This window comes from Crocodylus porosus, unplaced genomic scaffold (assembly GCF_001723895.1).
Source record: "Crocodylus porosus isolate Cpor-Errol unplaced genomic scaffold, CroPor_comp1, whole genome shotgun sequence".
In the NCBI taxonomy this organism is placed as follows: domain Eukaryota; kingdom Metazoa; phylum Chordata; order Crocodylia; family Crocodylidae; genus Crocodylus; species Crocodylus porosus.
The window spans coordinates 51,665,799-51,675,115 of record NW_017728943.1 but is presented as its reverse complement, the minus strand read 5'-3'; the positions used below and the strand labels follow the sequence as shown (position 1 = coordinate 51,675,115).

Here is a 9,317-nt window from a genome sequence, read left to right as displayed (position 1 = left end):
GTGGCCTGTTATAAACTAGTCGGGGGGATCAGCAGGCATTGGGGGAGTAACTGTTCCCCCAAGCGCTACCAGGAGTGACCAGGAATAACGGTCACAAGCTGGCAGTGGGAAGGTTTAGGCTAGATATGAGGAAGTGCTACTTCACGGTCAGGGCGGTTAGGGTCTGGAACCAACTTCCAAGAGAGGTGGTCCTGGCTCCTACCCTGGGGGTTTTTAAGAGGAGGTTAGATGAACATCTTGCTGGGGTTGTTTGACCTCAGTATTGTTTCCTGACATGGCAGGGGGTCGGACTAGATGATCTACTCTTCCGACCCTAGAAACTATGCAACTATGAAACTATGATTTCGGTGGCTGACATACCTGCAGAATTAACTACAAATAATTGAAGTGAATGGTTTTCAAAAAAAGAATATGTCAAAATTTGTTTGCATTAACTATTCTTTGAAAGAGAAAAGCAAGAAATTCTTTAAGCAAAGTTAGGCTTCATTAACAAAGAATTTACATAGAGGAAATAGGACTTAATTCTTTGGATGATTTTTTCACACTGAATAATTAAACCATCTCTATTACTATATTACACCTTTAAGGAAAAATAGAAAACTTCTACTTATGTGTAACAGAAATTCAGGCTGTCACTTCAGCTTTAGCTTTGGCAATTCCAAACTTTTGGGGATTGTGGCTGTGCTTCTTTTAACAATGTTGGTATGGTGGTGGTGCAATTAGGGTACCTTGCTACAGCTTTACAGGTGTTAGTTCAAGCCCTGATCTTCACTAGTGGCAAAAGCCATGCACAGTCAATCTAGATGTAAATAGAAGGCTGTGGAATTAAAGATGGTCTAATGAGATGCTAGCCAAATCCTTCCCTTGTGATTAAAAAACTCCACAATATCTGAGAATTGCACTTAAAAGTACATACCTCAATTAAATGAATGCACAGGAAGATCGTGGCATTCCAGTTGTGGCTACTGATTTTGCTTCCATGGGTGTATTTGAGTACCAGCACACATGTTTATGTTGTAATGGCAGCTCCCATATTCAGCTTATTGTCCACTGTAACCCCCAGGTCCTTTTCTGCAGAGCCGTTCGCCCCCACCCTGTACTGGTGCATCAATTGTTTCATTCTAAGTGCAGGACTTTGCACTTGTCCTTGTTGAACCTCATGATATTCTTTTGGCCCAGTCCTCCAATTTGTAAAGGTCACTCTGAATTCTAGCCCTACCCTCCAGCATATCTGCTACTTCCCCCAGCTTGATGTCATCTGCAAACTTGCTGAGGGTGCACTCCATGCCATCTTCCCAGTTGTTGATGAATATATTAAACAAAACTGTCCCCAGGACTGACCCCTGGGGCATTCCACTTGATACCAGCTGCCAACTACACAGCTAGATTTGTGCCTCAGCACATGTGCCGCACATGTGCCTGAACATGCACTTGGGTATAGGGCAAATTGTGCCACTTGGGGCAAATAGGTCTTGCCTGTCTCCTCCCAGATCTTCAGCCAGGGGGAGCTAGACACCGGCCAGCACCTGTGCTAGCTCCGGCAGTATAAAAAGCTTCCCTGATGAGCAGCTCAGGGCTACTTGCCTTCAGCAGCTTCTGAGGCCCAGCCAGTTGGTATCTGGGAACTGTACCCCTTGTAGCATCTGGACTGCTGAAGCAGATCTAACCCAGAGTGCACTCTCTACCCACTGCAGCAGTCTGGCAGTGGGGGCTGCTGCCTGGCTGTGACCTGCTGCCACCTGTGAGAGCATGCAGCCCCATGTATGCATGCCTGCCAGATCTGGATGGAGACCACGGGGTTGCCTGGGCTGTGGTATGGGCACTGCAGCAGAGCCTCCTGCACTTCTGTCCCAGCTGCCAGTGGGCCATATCTGCACAGTTGGCCTTCATGCAGAATTGCTGTCATGTCTCTAATGTTCCTGGCCTGCCATCTGGGCAGCTATTGCTCAGAAGATGTGCTTGGTGTGGTGGCCCACTTTGAATTGTAAAAGCATGTCCTCCTGGCCCCAAATATCCAGGTCAGCCACCTTGTCTTCCCTCCAGCTGGATTCCTGGTGCTGGCCCTGGACTGGATCCTCTGCCCAGGTCTTGCCACTTGTCTTATCACCAGAGATACTGGTGTTCCCTGTTTAAAAATTTCAAATTCTCTGATAAAAAACATGAATTCTCTCATTAAATACCCCAAACACATGTTCTTCCATGATTAAAATGAAACACCACTATATAGAGAGAGATCAGTTGGACAATGTTTTATTGATGTATTTACAGTTTTGAAGCAATTTGGAAGCTACCAGTGCCTCTATGATCATAGTAAACTAATTCTAAATTCACTTTGGTGCTTGCTTTTGGTTTTTTTATCATAGAAAAATCAGAGATGCCTCTGCCCCCTTCGCTCACCAGGATGCAGGGTGCTGAGCAGCACCGATATGCCAGTGCCCTGCTCCTGCTCTTGTCCTTCACACTCAACCCACAGCCTACCCAGTGCCCCTCACTCCTGACCCACAGCCCCTGCCTGCCCTCACTTGTTCCCCCCCAGCAGCAGCTCTGTCCCACCACCAGGACATGAATCCAGCTGCAGCTGTTCCACCCACTGCTTTGTGGCTCTGAGCAGTGCCAGTCCTTGCTGTTCTGTTCCCTGTGCACAGGCCTCAGCAATCTCCATGCTGTTCCTCGGAATGTCTTGATTGGGGTTCAGAGACTGGACTGGGCAAGCCCCTTCCCTTCCAGGCTGGCCTCCCCCTGCTGCTCTAGGGGGGTAGAGGGTTTCTAAGCCCAGTTCTGGTAGCCTCTCCTTCCTGAAGCAGTCCCCCACCCCTGATTCCCATCTCTCTCTCTCTCTCTCTCTCTCTCTCACACACACACACACACACACACACACACACACACACACACACACACACACACACACACACACACACACACACACACACACACACACACACACACACACACACCTTGTTGCCACTTTTACCCCTCCCTCCAGCCCATAACACCCCCAAAACGCTTCCTGGGACCAAGAGTTCCCCAGGCTGAGGCTGCATGTCCCAGCACTGGTGTGGACATGGGGTAGGGCTGCAGTGTGGCAGTTGCCCCTGGAGACGTGGCTCCTGCCAGCAGGTCCTGTCCCATCCCAGTTGGCTGGTTGGGCACTCAGCATATGAGATTTGTGGGGAGGATGTGAGGTTTAGGGGCAAGGAGTGTGGTGTGGTAGGTGTTGGGTTTGTGGAAGGCTTGCGGGGGGTTGTGGATGGGTGTAGGGTTTGTGAGGGTGAGGTTTGTAGGGGGTATGAGGCTTGTGTGGGGGTTTGTGTTTGTGGCTAGGTAGGTGGGTAGGAGGTTTGTGGGGGTAGTTTAGGAGTGTGGGGTTTATGGGTAGATTGTGGGGAGCTTGTGGGTGCAAAGTGACTGTGGGTGTGGGGGGAACTGTGCGGGGGTGGGAGGAAATTGCTCCAAGGAGGGTCCCGCCCGCCCCCCTGCATGTTGCTTAGCTGTCCTGCAGCAGCAGCAGCAGTCACTGGACACTCAGGACCCACTGCTGACAGAGCCCCTGCATGGCACGATACGGCCCTGGCTGCCTCAGGCCCGGCACTGCCTGTGCTACAGGGTGTGGGCTCAGCATGGCCTGGACCTGGGGTGTGCACTTTCCTGGCTGCTCTTGTTGTCACCCAGGGTCCCAGAGCTGCATGCAAGAGTTGTGTGTCAGACCAGGCCGGGTCTTGCCTCGAAGTACCCTACACACCATCAGGCCGGGCCAGCTCCATGGAGGCAGGACCCGGGCTGGCTTGATGTGCAGCCCATGTGTGGTGCTTGGACCCTGGATGACAGCAACAGCCCCTCCACCCCTATGTCCCTACTTACTGGGGATGGCACCTGAGGCAGCACGCTGGGGCAGCAGGGGTAGAGGTAGGCATAGAGATGCTCTGGCCAGGTGCCAGTGTCTCCTTGAAGGACTCAGCCTCCAGTTGCTTTTTTTCCACAGGTTTGGTTTTTTTTTTGAGACTCAGATTTCCTGGTATCAAATTTAGAGTCTGTGCTGCAAATATGCAGTGCAGAGAACATTTTTTTGTACCCAGCTTCTTTGAGACACTGCAATAGGCACCTGTGTGCTTGTCTGGATGCACCCAATGAGTCTGTTACAACTGTTATCTATGTGACATGGGCTCCAGTTACTTAAAGCATTTAAGTTTTAAGCCTATCTCGTAAGTAGCATGTGCTTAGCTGTAAACACGTGAGCAGTCCAATTTAAATTAATGGGTCTATTTACATGTGTGCTGTTTCAGCACATTTAAATACTTGGTTAATCCAGGCTAATGGCCCTTTAGGGCAATCAGTAGATACTCATATGTTTTAGAGAGAGATATATTCCCTGGTGATGTTCATCTCTTGCATTTTCAGGAAACCTTGTTCACATAAGGATTCTGAAACAGGTTTTTGTAAAGTTTAGTGCAGATGCCAGCAGCACAGTGTGAAAGGCTATTATGGATCACTGCAACCAGAGAATTGAGACCTGCATAGCAAGTAAGACCACGGAAATGAAAAATGGCCTTGCTAACTCCTGCACTAGTCAGCAGAATAAGAAGATAGCCAGTTCCACTATTTGCGGATACTGGCTGTGTCTACATGACTGGCGGACTGCACAGTTGGTACTTGCATAAGCAAATACCAAATGACTGCACAGTAACCGGCATTACTGCACATTACTATTGCTGTACGGTTTTTCCCAGATGCTACAGTAGCTCATTACTACTGTACAGTATTGTCACCGCATAGTTAGCGCCCGCCAATGCTACTGCACAGTAGCATCACATGTCAATGTATCCTTAGACCTGAGTATATTCTCAAATATAAAAAATCTCAGCCCTTAACTATAAAAATTCCCTTCAGAACTGTCCCTGCTTCTGACTTAGTGCAAACAGAGAAGGAGCAGACAAGCATTTAACATATTTGCACATTAAGGTTGATTTTACATGCAATATCCATTAGCATTCAATATTTCAAACAGACACACAAATTCTGACTTCCTCTGCCTAGTCTTTTGAAAGATCTGCTCAACAGTACAGTTAATCTCAAGTGTTCAACACTTCCTTTCCTCAAAAAAAAAATCATTAATGGAAATGAGTTGTTACAAACTCACTAGCTGTGCCCTTCAGCACCATCAGTGAATCACTTGTTCTGATGTATATAACACATCTGATAATCATTGTCAAGTCTCTCAGTATATTGCTTTGTTTATTTGAACTAGTGATGGGTATAAATGAGTTTAGGGGAAGGCAATAATGCAAATAGATAAAGGGCAAACACTAATCCCCATGTCCCTGTGGCATGTTTCCTATTGTTCTTGCTGTGTTTCCTGTGGGTATTCTGTCTGTCTCACTAGGCATTTGTACTGAGCTCAGACCTCCCTGTATAAAAAAGGGCAAAGTCACAAGAAGATAGTTTGGCCTTTCTTTCCCTCTTCATTTCCTTATTGGTTTGGCTAAGTCAGTTGGGGGCTTGGATGGAGGATGTAACAGGAAACACAGCTATGTAATCCATCCTTTACTGACATATGCTTTTTGGATGGTATTAGTGGATGGAAGTTTCCTTTAAAATAAGTGGAGGGACAAACACACCATGTTCCTCCACTCAGGCTGTAATCAAAATGCCCTGTGTTTCCCTAGCTCTCTAGCTAATATAAATCAGGACGGCTCTAATAAAATTGATATAGGTATGTTGACTGATGCCACCTGAGGAGCTAGTCCACAGTCCTAATTCACTCTTTTCCTGGTTGGATAAGGCCTGAAAGTATCGGGGAAAATTTTCATCCCTATAAGTTACACAGGTGTAGATATTCTTTGTCTGCAACTTCTTCTTGACCGAAAATAGGGCAGATAACATTTCTAAAACATCACCTTTCAGAAATATCACCTTGGGGCACCTATACATAAGTGCAGAGGCTGCTCTAATGCGTTGGAGCAGACTCGATCAGTTGAGTCTTCTGGCGTGTAGCAATTGCTGCGCTCTAGCAGCCTCCTGCATCTCATGTATTAGCGTCCGCGTACTTAAAAATGGCAGTGGAAGTACCTGAACTCAAGCTTGTTGAGCAAGCTTGAGTTCAAGCACCCTTGCCACCATTTTTAAGCTCAGGGATGCTGATACACAAGATGCAGTGGTGCTTTAATTAGAGTAGGTCTAATTCAAGTGCTCCCCCACCCCCCACCCCGATGCATGTGTAAAAGGGCCCTTTCTGGTTCAGAGAAGCATACACTGTTGTAGGTGACACTTACTTTGGCAGATGAACTTGCAGAAAGCAGGGGTTCTAATTAGGAAGGAGTTTAATTACAAAGGATGGGGAGTGGGGGTACTGCTGAGAGGTGAAGCTGGATTGCATACATCAGTAGGAATAAATAAAGCAAGTAAGCCATCTGTAAGCAACACAGTGGTTACAAAAGCTAGTCCAGGGAATAGGATAAGAATTCAGAGTCTCTGCCAAGGCCAGGCTTAACACAATCCAGTCTGTGGATGATGTCTTGTTCTGCAGTTTCATGTTCAAGTTGGTTCCTTGTGTAATTTATAGCAGTGTGCAAAACTGATGTACATTACAGTGAGCGTTGTCTCTCTAGGCCTGTAGACAGCAGTGTCTGATCCAGCCTTGAAGCCAGCACTTACAGAAGTACTGATAGCAAAGGGGATATTTGTGATCATATTAATATCTTGGAAAAAGGGATAGATATCTCTAAAGAAACTCTATAACAGTTTTCACTGATAGGAACAAAAGGCACAAAGCAATTGATGGGAGCCTTCCTCATGGGATGAAAAAAACATAAAAAGATTTATACGGTACTTAAAGCAGGGATAAACAGAATGGAGAGATTTATGGGTTCCTTTCTACTATATGTAGCCAAAACTAGTATCTGTATTTGGATCATGTAACTGTGCTCAAGAAAAGTTTTAGCTGATTTCAGATTACTATAATTATTCCAAAAAAGTGATGATTAGATGCAAAGACCGTTACACACCAGTGATTAAGGTAGCAGGAATTATCAATAATACTATTAAGATCTATATTGTAGCAATGCTTAGTACCCAGACAGGGCTGAGGTATTATTATAGCTACAAAAAAATGAGAAAAAAGGAAGAAAATATGGTCCTTGTCCAGGAGGCTTACAATGTACCTGGGAAAGATGATAATGTGAGCAAGATAAATTCAAAAAGTGTGCTCATATTGAGCTTTTTACTACCTTGGGCCTCAAGCCAGACTGGGCAAAAAATATAAAACTGTAAAGAAATGCATACACAAAAATAATAGTGAATATAAAGGATCCCTTCTTTCAAAGTTATGTATCCATATTTGCTGTAAAACAATTAATACAAGCTATTTGATGTGTGAACTTTGTGCTTCTGCCAACCTGAATTTGTCATGCAATGATTGGATTCATATCTGAAAAACAATAGCTACGCACTCTTCAAAGATTTCTTCCAAGTAAGTGAGAGGGGCATGCAGAGATCTGTGTTGTATAATTCTGTGTTGTATAATAAAACTACATTTTCAGACCTTAACATTAAAAACAATAATTTTCCAAATGTTGTTCCAAGTACCCAAAAATGTTCCTGCTGTAGTTTAATAACATAGTGTCTAATTACACACACACACACTTTCTAAAGTGCTTGTGATACATGGTTACATGGTTAGGGGCTATAAGGAATACTGGTTATCCATATATAATAAAACATGACCCAGCCAAAAAAAATGTTGAAATGAAATTTATCATCCTACACTGACATTGTACACATGGTATTCGATAACTGCCTACTGCATGTTTGCTAGCAAATTGCTGTTAAAACACCCAGTGACAGCAAAAATATAGGGATGACTGCTGCTGCTGCTGTTTTTATACTATACAATTTCAACTGTAGTTATTAAGTGAAGTATAAACTACTTGGACCTGAGATGGACAATGGTTCGGAGAAGCACTGTCCATTCTTGACGTTTCTTAGATTCTGCTGTGACACAATGCAAGTACATTCTTTTGGCTTCCTCCATAGCTGATGAGTAGCTTTATATGGATTTCATGGGCCATATTCTATTTCTCATCCTTTTGTACTTTCTACTAGTAAGGCACAAATTTTTTTCCTTCCCATTTTTTTCTGATCTGCATCATCCAGGGGCAACCAGAAAAAAGGTCCCAAATGCCAAAATATAGAAAACAACACTGTCTGTAATGTCTAGCAAGTTTTTCTGTTCTATAGTCACTTGGTTTGGTGGGGCTGGGGGAGAGCAACTGCAGACTTGCAGCTGCTTTAAATTGTTGATGGATCCCCCAAGTCCCTGGACCCAATAGCCAATGTCTGTTGGGTCCAGGGGAATGCTGTAATTCATGGCATTTCCTGAGACCTGAGAGGCAAGCGGTGCTAAAGTTCAAGCTGAAAAAAGCAATGTATTCTGAACCCCTGCTTTCTGAGATGCAGGTCAAAACCTTCCCTCTTCTCCATGCAAACAGGTCCCACCCCCTTTTGGGAACTCATATTAAACATAATAAAGTACCACCAAACCAAGTGACTATACAGCAGAAAAACTTGCTAGACACTACAGACACTGTTGTCTTTCCTGTTCTCCAGGCAAACAGGTTTCATCCTGTTGTGCTTTCTACCACCAAGTGTACAGCTGTAGACCGGTTTCAAGGAGCCAGTTGCATGACACACATAACTTCTGTCTGCGCCGTCAACCTTCCTAGCTGTTGCATATGCTAGTGCCTTATCAGTGTACATGACTTATTCTACAAGCCAGCAGGATATAATTATTTTTAAATACTTGTTTATGATATCATTTAAGTCAGGGGAATGTTATCATATCCCTTAATTAGGTAGTCTTATTTAAAGGAATATAGACAGACTAAAACTGTTGAAAAGTCAGTGGCTTCCAAGGCCGCATATGATTTTGCATCAAATGGCTTCTCTTCATCAAAAAAAGAAAGAAAGAAACAAAATTTTCTGTCAAAATGCTGCTGCTGAAGAAAAGTTCTTGAAACATCAAGTATAGACTAGTATATAGTTGGGATATAGCAAAAATAAAGAAATAAGTCACCTTTGTTCCATATAACTTTTACCTCAAGACTTTCCCATATTATCCTCAGTTGAGGTTTATTGTTTAATCTATGTAATATATCAGGGAACAAGCATACTTTGAATTATGAGGTTATAATTCTACATCGAGATTCTTGTATCCACAGAACCCCATTTCACAGACTGTTATATCATAACTCCCTGATAGAATTATAGTTCTGAATTTACAGCTACCTTTCATTTACTCTATATAATCTTAACACCTAATATTTAAA

At 44.1% G+C, this 9,317-nt stretch overlaps 1 protein-coding gene across 1 annotated transcript in view; it reads right to left on the bottom strand.

Annotated features, from left to right (window-relative positions):
- The window catches only part of KCNK12 (potassium two pore domain channel subfamily K member 12), a gene marked incomplete at its 5' end in the record, with an annotated part of 48,233 nt that overhangs the window by 10,927 nt on the left and 27,989 nt on the right, over nucleotides 1-9,317 (bottom strand). The gene's annotated exons all lie outside the window — the stretch shown is intronic.